At 47.5% G+C, this 18,427-nt stretch overlaps 1 pseudogene; it reads right to left on the bottom strand.

The window, feature by feature from the left end:
- LOC147124660 (uncharacterized) overlaps window positions 1-17,698 on the bottom strand; it is a 169,897-nt pseudogene extending 152,199 nt beyond the window's left edge.
- Between the last annotated feature and the right edge of the window lie 729 nt (window positions 17,699-18,427).

The raw sequence follows: 18,427 nt of genomic DNA on the forward strand, positions 1-18,427 counted from the left end.
GAGAAAGCAGGGACCGGGTACTGAATTTGGATGATCAGCCATGATCGCATTGAATGGCGGAGCAGGCTCGAGGGGCCGAATGACCTACTCCTGCTCCTATCTTCTATGTCTCTATGTTTCTAATATTGTTCATTGGACCTTGCTGTGCACAAATTTGCTGCCGCGTTTTCTACATTGCAACAGTGACTACACCTCAAAAAGGATTTAATTGACTGTGAAGCACTTTGGGACAACCTGAACTCATGAAAGATGCTAAATAAATGCAAGTCTTCTTTTTTGAATTAAGATTGCTTTATGGCCATTTGTGAAGTAAGCCCTTGAAAAAGGGTTTGAATTAAGTTTAGCTCTTGTTCTTTACATAGCAATATAAATACATTTCAGAATACAAATGTCTGCTGCTCTGGTGTAGCCATAGGCTAGAGGAATGTGAACAGAAGATCCCAAGGGTGATCATGCTAACTGCTATCATGTTGGAAAACAAAACTAGCGCACACAAAAACAGCAACGATCTCGTGGAATCTATAAATAAAATCTCCAATAAGGTACTTTTCCTAAGGGTCTGAATATTTGCCTATTAATCTTATGAGAAACTTTTGTACCTAGTAGAAGGAATTAGTCTCTCATGCGATGTTATCAAGGATGATATTCTATAAAAAATTGCGCTGGTGAATGGCAATCTAGCATGCAAGAACATTTATTCATTAATAGCATCTCTGATAGAAGTGAACAATTCTAACCTGAAATATATTTTAATATCCTGCATAAATGCTAATGTCTTGAACATATTAAATAGTTCTGAAGCCAGTTGCTGAATAAAATAATTGAAACGTTAATGGTTGTGAGTGTTCTCCCTTGTGTCACACAGGCCATGGTTCCATTGCTTTCCAAAGCAGGTTTAATTTCTTGTGTATGAATAATGAAAGTGTGACCTACAGTGATACAGAAGAATAGTTTCTAAAGTGGCTGATCTCCCTAAGGCCTAATGGAGCAATTCTGCACAGAGCAGCTATTTCAAATGATGGAAGTGATTAGGACGCCTGCTAGCGCAGGTGGTACACCTACCTCCCACTCAGCTGGTTGTGGGTTTACCTCCCAGGGCTGCCTGTCACGCTGCTCCAGATGCCTTTGTCGGGAGGAAGCTTCATTAATTCTCAGCTTATAGGCTGCTGAGGTGGACTTACTCAGTTTTATACAGTTCACAAGAGTTCCATTTTCGGAGCAGCAAATGAAGCGCCATGAGATTGCTCACAATGGGCAAGATTTTCCTTCTTTTCTGAAAGAAGGTTTAACTGCCCAATTTTTAGCAAACTTACTGGCCACAAATTAAAAATGACTGGTGTGCTTAATTTATTTGCCAGTTATTTTGCAACACCTGAATTTGAAAGAAAACTGGCCAATCGTAACACATCTGTGATGATGCTGATTTCACTCTTCTTAAGCAGCTAAGAAGCCATTTAACAAGTATGATTGAGTCCTGCAATCCAAGAGTTGGCTTATGCACAAGATACAATTTTCATGGACTGTTCTAAAAGAGACGGGGTTAGAAATTCATTATAGCCAAGGAATGGGCAGTATCAGTCGAAAAGTTGGAGAATTAGCAGCAGGCACTAATGCTTTAGACTGCACGCAAAATTTGTGCACACTGCTCAAAAAAATGATTGGAGTCCTAGGGGAAGAAATTCGGCATGTTAGCGCCTCCCATTAGTGCCTGGGGGCGCTAACAGGGGGCTAATGGGTTTGTGGCGGGTCATGGCGAATCCATCGCCGCACGAGAAATTCACCCGGGGTTTATTGCATCTAGGCCTTTAGCGGATGCCAGATCGTGACATCATTGAGCTTGGAACGCACCGTTAATGGCCCAGATGGAAGATTCACTGTCGGCCCCTGCCTTAGCGCCTGGCCTGAACAACGGCAAGAAGAGGAGCCATGATGCATTTGGATGGCCGCTTTCATTTTAGTCGTCAATCAATGCTGTCTTCTCAGTTTCACATACTGAAACAGCCGTTTCAGTGAGATAAATGTTTGTAACTTTCAGGAGTGTTCTGCCTGCTAATATTTAGTCACTTTCAATCTGCTAACATTTGGAAGTCATACATTTGGTTACGTTAATGGGGGCTGTACTGGTACTCGACCTCACCCTCCAGCATCAACATCGGAGGCAGCGGAGGCAGAGACAAGCATTGGAAAATGTGGCCAGAGGAAGGGAGGCCTTACCCTCCCAGGGTATTCCAGGAGCACTTCTCCTACATAAATTTAACTGAGGAGCAGTGTCTTAAAAGGCTCTGCTTCAACAAGGAGGTGGTCACAGAGCTCTGCCACCTCCTGCAGCCAGACCTCCAGCCTCATATCAGGACCACTACGGCTCTCTCAGTGACAGTCAAAGTCACCGTCGCCCTCAATTTCTACGCTAGTGCATCCTTCCAGTCTGCAGCAGGAGACATATCTAACATCTCGCAGTTCGCCATCCATTGCTGCATCCAGGAGGTCACAGAGGCTCTCTACAGACGGAGAAGGGACTACATTTTCTTCCCCATCACCAGAGAGAAGCAGGACAGGCATGCATGTGGCTTTGCTCGGATAGCGGGCTTCCCCATGGTGCTGGACGCCACTGACTTCACCCAAAGGCTACCATTCACTTAATGTCCAGTTGGTGTGCGACCACAGACAGTGAATCCTCACTGTCAATACCCGCTATCCTGGCACCAGCCACAATGCCTTCATCCTGCGCCAGACCAGTGTTCCAGCACTCTTCCAGCCACCACATCAATCTTGCGGATGGCTGGTTGGAGTCAAGGGGTATCCGCTCTCCACCTGGCTCATGACTCCTCTCAGCAACCCCAATACTCCTGCACAGTATTTGTCATAAATCTCATCATCGAGAAACTACCTATGAAATAACACTGGACGGCCAGCTGGTGGCGCCGTCCAAGGAATATAAATACTCGGGTGTTGGCCCCAGCTTACCAGGGACATTTTGTAAAGACAAGGAGCTAGTGGATACAACTAGATTTCCATGTTCTGAAACAAGTTGATTAAAGCCTTGCTTTATGCTCAAACCAAGTGCATAGTGAGTTTTATTACGTCAGTATGCATATATTGAGAGCCAAGCCACCACCAGGAATATCATTGAGTAGACCATAGGGGTGTGCAAGCAATGGTTCCACTGCCTTGACTGCTCAGGAGAAGCCCTCCAGTACTCGCCGGAGCGGGGGTCACTTTTCATCGTGGTGTGCTGCATGCTGCACAACTTTGTCATCATGAGAGTCCAACCATTGCCAGCAGGCATAGCAGGACCACCTCAGCAAGAGGAAGAGGGAGAGGAGGAGGACAAGGAGGAGGAGGAGGAGGAAGAGGAGCAACAGGAGGAGGAGCAACAGGAGGAGGAACAGCAGCGAACGAGGAGACAGCCACTCAATCTGCCTTCTGGACGGGTGGTCCATGACCGCCTCATCAGACTGTGGTTCCAATAAATTCTACTGCACATCACGGTTGCTGACCACATCCCTATCATTCCATCCATTTTGCATACCATATGACAGTGCAATGCTGAAATGAGAAGCAACACAAAATCTGCAAAATTTCATAAATAAATTTATCAACTTTCAGAAAACACATAGATACAACAACAATATTAACTAATCACCCTTGTACAAGTCCTTACCTACCCTCTTTACAATCCCTATTCCTAATCTACTGCTCCTTCATAGTCTGTGCCCAGTGGCTGCAGCAGGGCTAGAGGAAGGCTGCTGAGTGTTGGTGCCAGAGACTACAGATGGTCTTGCAGGACGTCCTCGACCAGCTCTGGGCCTGGAAGGCCCGGCTGTACGCTGCACAACCTCAGTTTGGACGGCGACAGTCTGGCCTGGCTGGATGACAGGCAGCAACAAGGGCAATGGCGGAGTGGCAGTGGTGGGAGCAGGAATGCTGTCATCCTGAGCTAGGATGGCATTCACCCGGAATTTAGCGCTGCCGATAACTTTTAGCGCCTACGCCTTTAGCGGCTGCAGATCGTGACATCAACGCGTGTGGAACGCCCTGTTAATGGCCCAGATGCAAAATTGGAGGCGTGATGCAGTTGGATGGCCGCCTTTGGAGCAGTATTTAAAGGGATCACCATCGGTTTCATTTTAGTCACCAGTCAATGCTGCCTTCTCAGTTTGACACAGGGAGACAGCCGTTTTCAGTAGGCAAACGTTTATTACTTACGGGAGTGTTCTGGCTGCTAAAAATTTGACAGTTTCATTGTGCTGAGATTTCGAACTCCTAAACTTGGATACGTTAATGGGGCTGTATTGGAAAATGTGGCCAGAGGAAGGAGGACTAATAGGGTTGTAAACAGGAGGCCTTACCCTCACAGGGTATTCCGGGAGCACTCCTCCTACATAAATTTAACTGAGGAGCAGTGTCTTAGAAGGCTCCGCTTCAACAAGGAGATGGTCACAGAGCTCTACTATCTCCTGCAGCCAGAACTTGAGCCTCAGATCAGGACCACGGCTCTCTCAGTGGCAGTCAAGGTCACCGTCGCCCTCAATTTCTACACCAGCGGATCCTTCCCATCTGCAGCAGGAGACATATCAAACATTTTGCAGTTCGCCATTCATTGCGGCATTCGGGAGGTCACAGAGGCTCTCTACAGAAGGAGAAGGGACTACATTTCCTTCCCCATCACCAGAGAGATGCAGGACGAGCGTGCATGTGGCTTTGCCAGGATAGCGGGCCTCCCCATCGTGCAGGGCGCCATCAACTGCACCCACGTGGCTTTTCAGACACTGCATAACAATCCTGAGATCTTCCGTAACCGCAAAAACTACCACTCACTTAATGTGCAGTTGTCTTCACAAAGGAGGACACAAATAACCTCCCAGAGATGCCGGGGAACATAGGGTCTGATGAAAGGGTGGAACTGAAAGAAATCAGTATTTGTAGGGAAATGGTGTTAGGAAAATTGATGGGACTGAAGGCCGATAAATCCCCAGGGCCTGATAATCTACATCCCAGGGTACTTAAGGAAGTGGCCCTAGAAATAGTAGATGCATTGCTGGTCATCTTCCAGAACTCAATAAACTCTGGAACAGTACCCATGGATTGGAGGGTAGCTAATGTTACCCCACTATTCAAAAAGGGTGGTAGAGAAAAAGCGGGGAATTATAGACAGGTAAGCCTGACATCGGTAGTGGGGAAAATGCTAGAGTCCATTATAAAAGATGTAATAGCAAAGCACTTGGAAAGCAGTGACAGGATCGGACAAAGTCAACATGGATTTACAAAAGGTAAATCATGCTTGACTAATCTACTGGAATTTTTTGAGGATGTAACTGGTAAAATAAATAAGGGAGAACCAGTGGATGTGGTGTATTTGGACTTTCAGAAGGCTTTCGATAAGGTCCCGCATAAGAGATTAGCGTGCAAAATTAAGGCACATGGGATTGGGGGCAAGGTATTGACTTGGATAGAGAACTGGTTGGCGGACAGAAAGCAAAGAGGTTGGAATAAACAGGTCCTTTTCTGAGTGGCAGGCAGTGACTAGTGGGGTACCGCAAGGATCAGTCCTAGGACCCCAGCTGTTCACAATATATATTAATGATCTGGACGAGGGAATTGGATGTAATATCTCCAAATTTGCAGATGACACAAAGCTGGGTGGGAGGGTAAGCTGTGAGAAGGATGTCGTGAAACTCCAGTACGATTTGGACAGGTTGGGTGATTGAGCAGAAACATGGCAAATGCATTATAATGTGGATAAATGTGAGGCTATCCACTTTGGTGTCAAAAACAGGAAGGCAGATTATTATTTGAATGGCAATAGATTGGGAGAAGGGGAAGTGCAAAGAGACCTGGGTGTTCTTGTGCACCAGTCGCTGAAGGTAAGCATGCAGGTGCAGCAGGCAGTTAAGAAGGCAAATGGTATGTTGGCCTTCGTAGCGAGAGGGTTCGAGTACAGGAACAAGGATGTCTTGCTACAGTTGTACAGGGCCTTGGTAAGACCGCACCTTGAGTATTTTGTGCAGCTTTGGTCACCATACCTGAGGAAGGACGTTCTTGCCATGGAAGGAGTGCAGCGAAGATTCACCAGGCTGATACCTGGGATGGCAGGGATGACGTATGAGGAGAGATTGTGTCGATTGGGCTTATACTCACTGGAGTTTAGAAGATTGAGAGGGAATCTCATCGAAACCTATAAAATTCTGTCAGGCCTGGACAGACTAGATGCAGGAAGGATGTTTATGATGGCCGGGGAGTCCAGAACCAGGGGTCATAGTCTAAGGATAAGGGGTAAGCCATTTAGGACTAAAATGAGGAGGAATTTCTTCACCCAGAGAGTGGTGAACCTATGGAATTCTCTGCCACAGAGGGCGGTGGAGGCCAGTTCATTAAATATATTCAAAAAAGAGTTAGATATATTTTTTAAGGCTAAAGGGATCAAGGGATATGGGGAGAAGGCAGGGACAGGGTACTGAATTTGGATGATCAGCCATGATCTCATTGAATGGCGGAGCAGGCTTGAAGGGCCGAATGGCCTACTCCTGCTCCTATCTTCTATGTTTCTATGGTGTGTGACCACAGACAGTGAATCCTCAATGTGAACTATGTTTACTGTGGGTTCTCACCAATCAGAATCCTCCCATTAAACCTACCTGTGATTTCATTTATATTTTGAATGACAGAAAAAAAAAGGTAAACCTCTCTCACACACAATTTGTTTTAAAATATTGTACAATTATAGAACTTATTGTGTGATACTGTATCCTTTCAGGTCCTGTATCACAAAATCAGCGATAAAACCAATGGGTCCTGTATCATGTTACCCGAATCGCAATCTCCTGCTAAATGCAACCAAGTTAATGAACATTTTATAAGCCAGTTATACTACCACAGAGAGCGAATCCTCACCATCAATGCCCATTATCCTGGCAGCAGCCACGATGCCTTCATCCTGTTCCAGTGTGAAGGAATAAGCCATGTAACCATTTTAGAAAAATACACTGGGGGAAAAATTCATTTGGTTTGCGCCTCCCAATAGCGCCTTAACAGGGCGCCAATGGGGCACAAAGCAACCAGTGCCCAGGCACGGCGATGTTTGCGCCGCTCACAAAATTAACTAGACATTTTGCGGCAGCGCTAAACACGACCGCCACGATCTCCTGCGCTGGCAGATCGTGATGTCAGGCGAGTGTGCAATGCCCAGGTAATGCCCCTGACCGGATATTGAGTGGCGCCCTCTGCCTTACCGCCTGCTGCTGGCAACGACAGGTTGAGGGGAGCGTTTTGCAGTCAGGAAGGGACTGGGGGAGCGCTATTTAAGGGCGAACACTTCCTGCCTTTTTTTGTTGGAGACATTTTTCACCACGTATCCTGAGAGAGAGAGAAAGAGAGAGAGAGACTTCTGGAGAGATTCAACGCTGTGTGAAGGAGTTTTTGGTACCGAGCAGCACTTTGCAGATTCATTTTGATTTGCCCTTCCTTGTATCTATTTAGAAGACTGTGGGGGCTGCACTCTGAGCTCTTTCCCTGGTTCTCTCCATTGTTCATTCCAGCAGATTTGATGTACAGGTCTCTCCAGGCCGAGATTCAAGGCTGCAATGAGCAGGGTGTGGATGGAGAGCAAGATCGATCCTCCCCTTTAAGAACTGGCCGGCACCAGTGTGTCTGTGTTCCATTGCTGACTGACATCACATGAGCTTCACCAGCGCTCTGAGGTAGCGCCTCGCTCCTCGGCGTTAGCGCCTTAAGACAGGTGTGTAGCACCTGATTTAGCTTTCCAATCACCTCCAGGGGTGATAAAAGCCAAGTTTGCAGTCAGAGGCGATAATTAGCGGCAGGCGCTAATCTTTGTGCCTGGCCGATAATTGCACCCCAAATGGGGCGAGACTGAATTTCTCCCCCATTATCTTTTGAAAGAATTCTGGCCTTATTTAACCAAGACAAACTGGGTTTGGAAATTTCGAAACCTATGAAATAGCTGTGAAAGGCTTCTGGCTATTGAGATAAGGCATTTGTTGACCCTGAATAAATAACCTTATTGAAACAGAAGATGCATAGCTCCGACAGGCTGACCTTTGGGAACAAAAACAATGGTTCACCCTGGGTAAGGTGTTCTAATTTAAACTTTGTAAAGATGGCACATAAGATAAGGAACATCTGCCCTCGTAAAGATGACATAAAGTAAGGAACACCTGCCTTTCACACCGTTCTATATGGTGGCCCTAGAATACCTGGAGATGAGACAAGATTCTGGCTGATGTGGCAGTAAGAGTTGCAAAGGTCGGCAGAAAGATGAATAGGGATAATTAACTGGCATCAGCAGAAAACCTTAAAGGAAATACCACTGGAAAAGGGTATAAATATTGAAGTTTCAAATGGGATAACAGACTCGCTTTAATTGGGCAAAGCGATTCTCAGCTTCTGAAGCAGCTCTGTGGTCTACCACTCTTTGTACCTCGGGGATCAAAGATATTTGATATTGATGGATATACTGAATAGAGAACTTTAAGAACAGTAATACTGTAACAAAGTTAAGATTTGAAAGTAAGATTCTCTGTTAAAAAGATAGTGGCCTAGAAATTCAGTATAGCCACTTTTGGGGCGGTAAAGTCGGGCGGCCACTAAAGTTTGCGCCCGGCGCAAAGTCGAGCCCCCTTCGCCGATATTCAGTTGCATCGCCCTAAGAGGTTGCTGCTGCGCTAAAACAGGCGATGCACGACTATCATTAGGCGCTAAGCCGGCAGCCCGGGGTGCTAACACCGGAAGTTGGGCGCAGGGCAGGTGCAGCGAGCTGCTGATTGCCGGCAGACACTCTGGCTCCGGTGAGCTCTTAAAGGGGGAGGGTGGATTTGTTTTTTTGAAAGGCCGAGACTAGTGTATTTGTGTTTTTGGGGAGGGCTTCTCTCCATCAGTTTGTTATGTGGTACCGGTCTCCTCCTCCTCCTCCTCCTCCTCCTCCTCCTCCTCCCAAAGAAGGAGTGTTGCAAAACGGCTGCCTTTTCTACTGCAGGAGTGCCCTTTAATTTGCGCTCCCCACGGCCCGCATCGGCTGAGCACTGTTCGACTCAACAGTCGCTAGGGCCGCCAGGCGCACAATGGGGCGGCGCGAGTGAAGTTCCGGTTCCGGGCGCACAAAGGGCGTTGCACGACGAAATGACGTCATGATCTGCGCGCGCAGATGAGCGCGCGCAATGACTTTGCGCCGGCGCTAAATGTCTACTGAAGTTGGGGCGAGGCGCAGATCGCGCTGCGCCCGGGCGCTAAGCGCCTAGCGCTCGAGATCTACTCCTCCTAAGGCGCTAACGGCTGGCACAGCCAACTGAATTTCTAGGCCAGTATTTTTTCTCTTTTTAGAACTGTTAATGTTGTGATTGACTGATTCACTGTAACTTGCCTGTCGGTTCTTTTAATAAATCTCTGTATATTTTTAGAAGTGTCTCACATAAGTCTTCTGTACCAAAAGCTCATGAACACAATCTCTGAACACTCTTTGGTGAAGAGTTGCAGAATTCTGAGGGAGTTTTCTGGACCCTCATAATATCCGGAACGTTACAGCCTAACTAAACTTATTAAAAGTGCTATCTGGAGGACGGTAACATTCAAAGGTTGTTCCTTTCCTTTAGGGAGAGATAGCCCGGACCTTTAGACCCAATTAAGCATCTTTAGGATTCAGCTACCTCAAACATTAGTTGAAAGTGAACGTCTGAGAAGTACGCCTGATCCAGATTAGCCCTAAAGGGGCTAGGACTAGTAAATATCCCTTCACCAGCACTCTTCCAGCCACCACATTAAGCTTGCAGTTGGCTGGTCGGAGACAAGGGCTACCTCAATCACCACCTGGCTCATGACTCTCCTCCGGAATGACGACACTTCTGCCCAGGACTCATAATGAGAGCCATGTTGCCACCAGGAACATCATCGAGCAGACCATCGGAGCTCTGCTGCCTTGACCGCACAGGGGGAGCCATGCAGTACTCGGCTGAATGGGTCTCCCTTTTCATGGTGGTCTCCAGCATGCTGCACAACTTGGCCATCATGAGGGCCCAGCCATTGCCAGCATGCATAGCGGGACCACCTCAGAAGGAGGAAGAGGGAGAGGAGGAGGATGAGGAGGAGGACTAAGAGGATGAGGAGGAGGAACAGCAGCGAGGGAGGAGGCAGCCACTCAATTGGCCTTCTGGAAGGGCAGTCCATGACTGCCTCATCAGACAGCAGTTCCAATAATTACTACCCCACATCCTGGTTGCTGACCGCACCCCCATCCACATGACATCACATCCATTTTGTTTGCCATATCACAGCGCAAAGCTGAAATGATAGACAGCACAAAATCAGCAAAATTCCATTAATAAATTTATCAACATAGATACAATAACAATATTAACTAATTACCCTTGTGCAAACCCTTACTTCCCCTCTTTACAGTGCCTTTTCCTAATCTAATGCTCCTACGCTGTGTCTCCCCAGTGGCTGCAGCAGGGCTAATGGAAAAATGCTGAGTATTGGTGCCAGAGACAACAGATGGCCTTGCAGCCCGCCCTCGACCAGCCCTGAGTCTTGAAGGCCCAGCTGTAGACTGCACCACCTCAGGTTGGATGGCTGCAGTCTGGGCTGGCTGGATGACAGGCAGCAACAAGGGCAAAGGCGGAGTGGCAGTGGTCGGAGCAGGAATGCTGTCATTCTGAAAGAGAACGGCAGGTTCCTGCTCCGCTGACACACTGCCACTCCCCCGGGGGAAGCAGCTCAGCATCACTACCAATCTGCTGGAGCACAGATTGCTGGCCTGCTGCAACACCGTGAGATCCCCAGTGGACTGTGGTGGACCCAGCGATGATGGCAACGGTCAGAGCTTGCGTGGCATCAAGCTGAGGCTACGAGAGCAGTCTTAGACTCGATGGCAGCAACCATTGACTGCATTACAGCACTAATACATTGCGTGGCTTCGGCCTGTGCTGCAATGGATGCTGCCACATCATGGGTGTGAATGTTGGTAGGTAGAGATTGCTGCTGGGTGAGTGCTGGGGGTGTTGTGCTTTGGCCAGTGTGTGCAGACTGTGGTTCAGATGGTGGTATGTAGCATTTGTTGAAGCATTGACTCACCCTGAACACCCGAGAGAGGTCGTTAAATTTCTTCCTGCACTGTGTGTGGATCCTGGGGACCACAGTGCTGCCCGAGACATGCTGGGCTACCTCCCTTCACATGGTGCGGAAGACTTGTCATAGAGTCATAGTCATAGAGTTATACAGCACAGAAAGAGGCCCTTCGGCGCCGTCCATCAATCCCTGTCCAGTCTAATCCCATTTTCCAGCATTTGGTCCATAGCCTTGTATGCAATGGCATTTCAAGTGCTCATCCAAATGCTTCTTGAATGTTGTGAGGGTTCCTGCCTCTACCACCCTTTCAGGCAGTGAGTTCCAGATTCCAACCACCCTCTGGGTGAAAAAGTTCCTCCTCAAAACCCCTCTGAATCTCCTGCCCCTTACCCTGAATCTATGCCCCCTTGTTATTGACCCCCCTACTAAGGGGAAAAGTTCCTCTTTATCTACCCTATCTATGCCCCTCATCATTTTGTACACCTCAATCAGGTCCCCCCTCAGTCTTCTTTGCTCCAAGGAAAACAACCCCAGCCTGTTTAGTCTTTCTTCATAGCTGAGGCGCTCCATCCCAGGTAACATCCTGGTGAATCTTCTCTGCACCCTCTCCAAAACAATCACATCCTTCCTATAGTGAGGCGACCAGAACTGCACACAGTACTCCAGCTGTGGCCTCACCAGCGTTTTGTACAGCTCCATCATAACCTCCCTGCTCTTATATTCTATGCCTCGGCTAATGAAGGCAAGTATCCCATATGCCTTTTTAACCACCTTATCTACCTGTTCCGCTGCCTTCAGGGATCTATGTACATGTACACCAAGGTCCCTCTGACCCTCTGTACTTCCTAGGGTCCTACCACTCATTGTGTATTCCCTTGCCTTATTTGTCCGTCCAAAATGCATCACCTCGCACTTTTCAGGGTTAAATTCCATTTGCCACTTTTCCGCCCATCTGACCAACCCGTTTATATCGTCCTGTAGCCTGAGGCTTTCCTCCTCGCAATTTACCACCCCACCAATTTTCGTGTCATCTGCGAACTTACTGATCATACCTTTTACATTCTCACCCAAATCATTTATGTAGATCACAAACAACAGGGGACCCAGCACCGATCCCTGAGGTACCCCACTGGACACAGGCTTCCAGTCACAAAAGCAACCTTCGACCATCACCCTCTGCCTCCTGCCACTCAGCCAGTTTAGGATCCAACGCGCCAAGGCACCCTGGATCCCATGGGCTCTTACCTTCTTGACCAGTCTCCTATGCGGGACTTTGTCAAAAGCTTTACTGAAGTCCATGTAAACCACATCCACAGCATTTCCCTCATCCACCCCCCTAGTCACCCCCTCGAAAAATTCAATCAGATTTGTCAGACATGATTTACCCTTGACAAAGCCATGCTGACTATCCCCGATTAATCCTTGGCTCTCCAAGTGGAGACTAATTTTGTCCCTCAGAATTTTATCCAATAATTTCCCTACCACAGATGTTAGGCTCACTGGCCTGTAATTCCTTGGTTTATCCCTGCTACCCTTCTTGTATAATGATACTACGTTAGCTGTTCTCCAGTCCTCTGGTACATCCCCTGTGGCCAGAGAGGTTCTGAAAATTTGTGTCAGAGCCCCTGCAATCTCCTCCTTTGCCTCCCACAGCAGCCTGGGATACATCTCGTCCGGGCTTGGGGATTTATCCACTTTTTGGCCTGCTAAAACCGCCAGCACCTCCTCCCTCTCGATGCTAATATGTTCAAGTATGTCACAGTCCCCTTGCCCGATTTCTATGTCTACATCGTCTTTCTCCATAGTGAACACAGATGCAAAATATTCATTTAAAACCCCGCCTACATCATCTGGCTCCACACACAGATTGCCACTTTGGTCCCTAATGGGCCCTACCCTTTCCCTGGTTATCCTCTTGCCCTTAATATACTTATAAAACATCTTAGGATTTTCCTTTATTTTGCTCGCCAATGTTATTTCATGGCCCCTCCTCGCCCTCCTAATTTCTTTTTTAAGTATGCCCCTGCACTTTTTATACTCCTCTAGGGCTTCTTCCGTCTTTAGTCTTTTGTAACTGCCAAAAGCCCCCCTTTTTTTCCTAATGCATTTTTGTATATCCCTTGTCATCCAAGGTTCCCTTTGCTTGTTGGTCCTACCCTTGACCTTTACAGGAACATGTTGGCGTTGTACTCTGTCTATTTCCCTTCTGAAAGTCTCCCACTGTTTTGATGTGGATTTTCCTATAAGTAGTTGCTCCCAGTCCACTTTGGCCAGATCCTGCCTTATCGTATTAAAATCGGCCTTCCCCCAATTTAGAACCCTTATTTCCGGGCCATCTTTGTCTTTTTCCATGACCACCTTAAATCTCACCGAATTATGGTCACTGTCGCCAAAATGCTCTCCTACTGACACTTCCACCACTTGCCCGGCTACATTCCCCAGAATTAGGTCCAGTACCGCCCCCTCTCTTGTAGGACTTTCTACATGTTGGCTCAAAAAGCTCTCCTGGATGCACTTTAAGAATTCTGCACCCTCTAAGCCTTTCACACTCTGACTATCCCAATTTATATTGGGGAAGTTGAAATCCCCCACTATTATTACCCTATTATTTTCGCACTTCTCTGAGATTTGCCGACATATCTGTTCCTCTATCTCCCCATGATATAGTACACTCCCAGTAACGTGCTTGCCCCCTTTTTGTTTTTAAGTTCTACCCATATGGCCTCATTAGAGGAACCCGCTAATATATCATCCCTCCTTACAGCAGTAATTGACTCCTTAATTAATATTGCAACACCCCCTCCCCTTTTACACCCCCCTCTGTCTAGCCTGAAGATTCTATACCCCAGAATATTGAGCTGCCAGTCTGACCCTCCCTCAACCATGTCTCCGTGATAGCAACAATATCGTACTCCCATGTGTTCAACAACTTCAGTTCATCCACCTTATTTGCAAGACTCCTTGCATTGAAATAAATGCCTTCCAGACCTGCCATATTCCCTTTTGCCTTCACATATTTGCTCTGCCTTCCCAGCTGACTTGTTTTTCCCTCCGTATTTGGCTGTAAATCACCCCCTACTATAGCTCCACTCTGTACCCCATCCCCCTGCCAAGTTAGTTTAAACCCCCCCCAGCAGTGCTAGCAAACCTCCCCGCAAGGATATTGGTTCCCCTCTGGTTCAGGTGTAAACCGTCCGACTTGTACAAGTCCCACCTTTCCCAGAAGCAGACCCAGTGATCCAGGAAACTAAAGCCCTCCCTCCTGCACCATCCCTTTAGCCACGCATTCATCTGTTCTATCTTCCTATTCCTATACTCACTAGCACGTGGCACCGGGAGTAATCCAGAGATTACAACCCTTGAGGTCCTGCTCTTTAATCTTCCACCTAGCTCCCTAAATTCTTGCTGCAGGACCTCATCCCTCTTTTTACCTATGTCGTTGGTACCAATGTGGACCACGACCTCTGGCTGTTCACCCTCCCCCTCCAGAATGCCCTGCAGCCGCTCAGTGACATCCTTGACCCTGGCACCAGGGAGGCAACAAACCATCCTGGATTCACGTCTACGGCCACAGAAACACCTATCTGTTCCCCTTACTATAGAATCCCCTACCACTATTGCTCTCCCACTCTTTTTCCTCCCTTCCTGGGCAGCAGGAGCACCCCCAGTGCCAGGAAGTTTGCTGCTGCTGCCTTCCCCTGGTGAGTCATCCCCTCAACAGTATCCAAATCGGTATACCTGTTTGAGAGGGGAATGGTCACAGGGGTCCCCTGCACTACCTGCCTGCTTCTATTGCTCCGCCTGGTGGTCACCCATTTCCTATCTTCCTGTGCAGCCCTTACCTGAGGTGTGACCAACTCACTAAACGTGTTATCCACGACCCTCTCAGCATCGTGAATGCTCAACAACCCTCACCCTTGTGGTGAGGGCCTCCTGCCACATGCCGGGTAGAGCACCACCCTCCGTCTATCTAGTGCAAACACCAGCGGCTCCAATGCATGGTCGCAGAATGTGCAGGCTCTCTCCCTGGGCCGTGGATCTGCCATCATTACGGCTGCTTGAGTCATCCGGCTCCTTCTCCTTGACCTACTGCTGCTGGCTGAGATGGCTGCACAGCCAGCAATGATGAGAATGAGGTTCTGCAGCATCAGTGAACCATCCCTTTAAGAACTGGAAAGAGCCTGTGGCAATGATGACTTGTGATTAGACTGCGCCTGATATTGGTCAGCGCTTCGAGTTTAACACCACTGAGCTAGGCCATTAGCGCTTGATTTAGCACTCCAAATCTTTCTTTGTGCAATGAGACTGAATTTTGCGTGCAATCTGAAGCATTAGTGCCTGGCGCTAATTCTTAAACTTTTCGGCCTAGAAATTGGGTTTTGGCTTAGCCAGGGCTTTAGCGCCGGAAGTTAGTGCCGGCGCTAAGTCCCCTGCGTGCGCCAAAAATTCAGTGGCGCCGCGCCCAAACGGCTGCCGGCGCTACTGAAGGGTCTTTGCGGCGGTACATCGGCGCTAACTGCCGTTTCGCGCCGCAATTCCGGCGCTGCGGCACCCGATGCGGTGCGGCAGGCTGGGGACGTGCAGGCCTCCTCCTCCCGTTAAGGAGGAGCTGCCTGCACCCGGCCGCGGCCCGCGCAAATCAGCTTAAAAATGAGCCCGGCACCTCGGACAAGTGCCGGGCTTGCATCTGTTCCGGGGGGGGGGGGGGGAGAAGTCCGGGGAGGGAGCTGCGGGCAGGCGGCCGGCGGGAAAGTGGCCGGCCGCCGCGGGGCCTTTAATGCGCCGGCGCAAACTGGAGTAAGGCACCTCTGCCAGAACGTTGCTTGCGGCTGCCACGGGCGAGGCGGCCGCAACTCAATTTCGGAGTTCGGGCGGGTTACCACGGCAACCGGGACGCTGCGCACACCGATGACGTCATCGGTGCCGGCGCAGCGCTACCGGTGCAACGCCGATTTAGGGCCCCAGGGAATTTTTAAACTGGCCATAACTCTGGCGCTAGTCCCTCTAGCGCCTCAAAAGCGGCGCTAAGGCTAGTGAATTTCTAGGCCTTCAAAAGTTATCGCCCATTTCTGGGCTATAATGAATTTCTCCCCCAAAGCCTTTTGAACTCAAAAGACATTGGAACAGTGATCTGACGGTACTCGGCCATGTGCCACAGGTACATTCTTTCAATTAATTTACTATGCAGTGGGTCTATCTCTGTTGTATGTTGGGGTTAAAGATCATGAAGGAGGTCGTGCTAAATGTGATGCTATATCATAAGACTAGATTATGGTTGAGTGGCTTCATGAAAGATACTTCGCATCTTCTATAACCTATGGCATTCTGACTAATTAAGAGATCTTGATTGAAATAGTGTTGAGAAATTTGTGTTATTAACACTTTTGCAATATATCTATTTCTGTTTTTTAGCATCTTATGTTGCACATCCCTCCTTTTCAACACTTGAGGTGTTATGATACTTGGATTATTTGAAAGCTGTAGCAGAACCATCCTTATCTCGCATTCCTTGAGCATTATCTACGTCGTCCAACTTTCGTACAGGCCTGTTTCTTATTTGTATTCCTCCAATATGATTAAACATTTCACACTAATATGGCAGCAGGATAGATTACCCACCCTGAAACCTTATTCTGTTAAACAGATCCTTGCTGTTTTGTTTTCTGCTTATGAATTTACTCCCAACCTTTTCATTACAAGTTCTCCCAGTTTGTAATAAGTGGTATGAGAGAAGAAAAAATTGTGTGGCCTTGAGAGTAATTAGAACTATCAGAAAAACATTCTAGAATAGGTCCTATCTCTGTTGATAATTAATAAGTTGTTGAATAACCCACTTTTACTGCTCCTGTACATTTTTTCTGTTAATATATCACTGCCATTATAGGCTAGTCAAAACGATACACTGCATACAAGTACAGGCACCTAAGTCCCCTAGCAACTGGTGATTCCTGATAGCTGGTCCATAAATCAAGTTTGCATATCTGAAGTTTAATAATTAGAAACCATTCTGAGCCTTATTGAACCAGTAGTAGCAGAGGTTATCCCAGATTGTGAAGCACTGGCATTTTTTTAGAACTGTCTTAAGGATGAAGCCAACTAGCCAGTACATCTATCTGTAAAGCATTGTCATTATATGTTAACCACAATTTATGGCCTATAAGTTATAATACCCAAGGACTGGAGTGCTGGTGACCGCTACTTTAAGTCGTTGCAGTGCCAATTCTTGTGGTTCTCCCCAGAACACCTTTCTGTGTTAAATGTCTGAGTGGTTTTGTGATGTCCGACAGAAGCGGGAGAAACTTACTCAGATATTGAGCAAGCCCAAGCAGTCCCTGCTACATCAGTTGGTGTCAGCATCTCCAAAACCGCTTTAACTTTGGCTGGATCAACACAAAGTCCTCGTCCCATAGGCACGTGTACAATAAAAGGAACTTCTTGCATAAAAAATTTCATTTTATCTTTGTTTTAACACCACTCAACAATTTTTGCATCGCTATAGGAAAGCTTCTTGGTGTTTATCATGGTCCTGAATTGCTAATTCAAGCATTCCTCCAAAACCAACCATCACAAAATCCTCTGCAATGACCTCTATCCCTTGCAGTCCTTCCACCAGCTCATGCATCTTCCGTTGGAAAATTTCTAGCGCTGAGTTGATCCCAAATGGCAGTGGTATCATCCAAAAGGTGTATGAAATGTTGTTAGATATGACTGTTCATTGAGACTCACGTGCCAAAACTCATTTCTGACATCAAGAATTGTAAAGACTTTAGCACCGTGTAGGCGTGTAGCTACATCTTCAATTGTTGGTAGAGGATAATACTCTCTTTTGATAGCTTTGTTTAAGTCTTTCAGATCTAAACAAATGCGTAGTGTGCCATTCTTCTTAGGTACGACGACCATGAGGTCGGTGTTACAGGAGTGATGATATCCTGTCCGACCAGACCATCTTGGATTTCCTTCAGCTTATCCCTTAAAGCCACTGGTACATGATGTGGGATCTATTGGACCAGGTCTACTGACTTGTCGACCCTGATTCGGTATTCTCCCTCAAGTTGTCCTACCTCCTCACTGCATACCCGAGGATGTTTCAGTATTAAACACTCCTTGTTAGTGCCTTGTAAGCATTGATCATATACACCGTTACTCCAGTAGAGGCTGTTCTAATAATTTCATCATTATCATTGTATATAATGATGTCCATGCCCAGGCAAACCTTCCTACCAAGCAGAGGTCGTACAGTCGCGCTTTCGATTAGCATACAGTCCAGCTTACACTTATAGTTACCAAGTTGAACCAGAATTCTTACCTGCCCTCTAATGGGGAGACTTGTACCGTCATTGGCCCGTTTGAT

The sequence above is a fragment of the Somniosus microcephalus genome, chromosome 1, assembly GCF_052327205.1.
Source record: "Somniosus microcephalus isolate GS21.2 chromosome 1, FLI_Smic_1.0, whole genome shotgun sequence".
In the NCBI taxonomy this organism is placed as follows: domain Eukaryota; kingdom Metazoa; phylum Chordata; class Chondrichthyes; order Squaliformes; family Somniosidae; genus Somniosus; species Somniosus microcephalus.